The sequence below is a fragment of the Solanum pennellii genome, chromosome 7 (genome assembly GCF_001406875.1).
Source record: "Solanum pennellii chromosome 7, SPENNV200".
In the NCBI taxonomy this organism is placed as follows: domain Eukaryota; kingdom Viridiplantae; phylum Streptophyta; class Magnoliopsida; order Solanales; family Solanaceae; genus Solanum; species Solanum pennellii.
Genome location: NC_028643.1, coordinates 24,974,515 through 24,977,466, shown reverse-complemented (window position 1 = coordinate 24,977,466; position 2,952 = coordinate 24,974,515). Strand labels below are relative to the sequence as shown.

The window sequence follows — 2,952 nt, the reverse complement described above, 5'->3', positions numbered from 1 at the left end:
GAGCATCTATAATTGGTTGTTGGACAACCACATCATCTTGCACTGGAGCATCAACAACATCATGCCGGTCATTCTGAACATGATCAACATCTTCATTATCAACTTGATTTTCATCATTATGAAGATTTTCTTCCGGTACGATAGTCAAAGGAACTGGATTAACATAACCTAAGCTCTCACTACTCTGAAAATCAGCCTTGTCAGCTTTGTCAAAATCTTCAATTGTTTGGTCTTCAAAGAACACAACATCACGGCTTCTAACAAGTTTCTTCTCAACAGGATCATAGAAACGATAGCCAATTCATCTTGACCATAACCAATGAAGATACACTGCCTAGTTTTAACATCCAACTTTGACCTTTCATCCTTAGGAACATGTACAAAGGCTTTACACCCAAAGACTCTAAGATGATCATAAGAAACATTCTTACCAGTCCAAACTCTGTCAGTAATTAATTTAACTGACTGCGCCCCCTTTAACTTTGTGATATATAAATATGTTTAGAACAGCAAGTATGCATGTCAGATACTCAAGTTGCACTTTACTTAAGCTCTTGGTTAATGCATCTGCTGATTTATCACTATTTAGAATGAATATTTTTCCTAATAAAGTGAAAGTCTATATCAATATGTCTAGTCCTCTCATGATATACAAGTTGTAGTTGATCATGTAAATCTTTGATTAGTCTAATTATCTCAGCTATTGTGGATGCAAGGCTTCTTGAGACTGTAGGCTGTTTCTTTGATTTCGAGGATATTAGAGATTTGACACATTTCCTTCTTCATATGTGAATCTGTTGTTGTTTGAGTTGACACATTTTCTTCTTCATATCTGAATCTGTTGTCTTAGTTGACACATTATTACAGAGGACCCTCCGGTAATACCTGAAGGGAAAAAAGACCCTGCTCAAAGTAACACACATAATCACAAAAAACACATGATTAGCAGGATCATTGAGCCTGCTAATCATGTGTGTCCTCATTAATTCCAGCTAGTCTTTGTCTAAATATAACCCTTCTTTTTTATAAATATCCTTCACCAATAACCATCCCATTGTATAGATTCTGAAAAGCAAAAAAGTCAGGGTAAAATTTTGTAGAACATTGTAGTTGTCTGGTTGCCTTAGACACTGAAGTAACTATCAATACTAGACTAACAAACAACTAATAGTACTACTAAACTAAGCAAGCCGGTGTTTCAATAATCTTCCAACAATTAAATTGCAGGAAGTCTGATAACTTGGTCCTTTTTTAACATACTTAATAGGCCTGTACATTATGACAACATATAGATATAACTATTTATGATGTATCATTGTGCATATTCGTCTTACAATTTATCCTTGTGCATGTATTGAGTATCTTTTTAGGTAATGAAGAAGACATCTGGAAAGCGTCGAAAGCATACAAATAAGAGGAAACAACATGGTTCTCAATCAGCTTCATTTTCCCCCACCTTTCCTCCTCAACCCACTTCACTGGCATCTGTCGCTCCTACTCAACAGGCTTCACTGCCACCGACTAAGTGTTCTCTGTCGACTTCATTATCCCCTGGATTTCCTCCTCTGTCCACTTCACTGCCACCTTCTTTTTTTGGTATACCACCACATGGGCCAATACAAAATAACTCTACAGCTTCTCATGGCAAGAATACAAGCCTTCCTGATAATATTGTTCCCGCACCTCGTATAAATTCTTCTTCGAGTGGTCATATAAGTCGAAATGGTAGCTCTTCTTCTCTGCTTCAATCGTCAACTCAAGCTGTATCTCCAGCATCATCGACACCTAGAATGTCGAGGTCAAATATTGGAGTCCCTGTAATATTACTGCACCTGCATGTTCAAACACCAAAAATGCTGGAGAAATTAGAGAATATGATGATTTTTATAGGCTAATTATCACCCTGATGAGGATGGGTAAGTTATATTTTTGTTATTTTTAATTTGGTGAATTTACTTCTTACATGAACGAAGTATAATGCAGGTTTGTGCCATCATATCGTGCCTCGCGTATGGTTGCGGAATCTATTACACCATTCTTCGATGATGTTTGGGGTAGATGAAAGAATTTCCGTACAATATCAGGGAGCAAATATGGAATCAATTTAAGGTACAAATCATAATTTTCTTATACCATTATCAAATATTGAATTTTTAATGTAATGATATTTTTTTATATGCAGATGAAGTGTGTATAGCAGCTACGTTATGAGATCAAAATAAATGTTATTTTTGAGAGGAATGCTCATATTCGAGTTACTGAAATGTTGTTTGAAGCTCGAAAAAGTAATGAGAAGCCTGGTTGGCTACGAGATGAAATATGGGTTAAATTTTTTGAGAAATTGAACACTCCTAAAATTAAAAAGAAGTGTGAGCGAGCAAAGGCAGCTCGGGCCTCCGTAAAAGGTAGCTCTTTACACACCGGAGGTTCCATGAGTTCCGCAGCACACACACGAAAAAATGGTAAATTTTTTAATTGAATTTCCTTACTTCTAACAAAATGTGATTGAACTTCATATACCTTTTATTGCAGACAAAGTTAAAAGGTGAAGAGGTGTCTGATGTTGAGGTGTTTGAAGAGACTCATAAGAAAAGAAATAATGACGGTACAAGGGGCGAATGGGTAGAGCCACGTGCAGAGGAGACATTTGTAAGTCACAACACTTCAATAACATATCATTTAACATAAGCTTAGAATCTTAGATCTTTATAACAATATTGTAACATTGGCGACAATCTAAGCTTTTCGATAGCTTCCTTGACCCAGATTTTTTGCTTGGTTGAGGTTGCTAGTTGCTGAATTTTATGGATCAGCCAATGGCTGAGAACAAGAATTCTGTATATTCCATGGTGCTGGTGGGAAATGAATTATTTTTTGTTTGTCATAATTATTCTAAGATGGTAGAATAGTTGTGTGATTAATTCCTTTCTTACTACCTTGATTTGAGAATGC

At 36.1% G+C, this 2,952-nt stretch overlaps 1 long non-coding RNA gene across 1 annotated transcript in view; it reads left to right on the top strand.

Moving 5' to 3' along the window:
- Positions 1 to 2,336, top strand: part of LOC114077856 — a 17,525-nt gene extending 15,189 nt beyond the window's left edge. Inside the window, exons 2-4 of the long non-coding RNA XR_003579134.1 lie at positions 1,371 to 1,916; positions 1,984 to 2,109; positions 2,183 to 2,336. This is a non-coding gene — a long non-coding RNA (uncharacterized LOC114077856). The remainder of the gene's footprint in view (positions 1 to 1,370; positions 1,917 to 1,983; positions 2,110 to 2,182) is intronic.
- Positions 2,337 to 2,952: the final 616 nt, after the last annotated feature.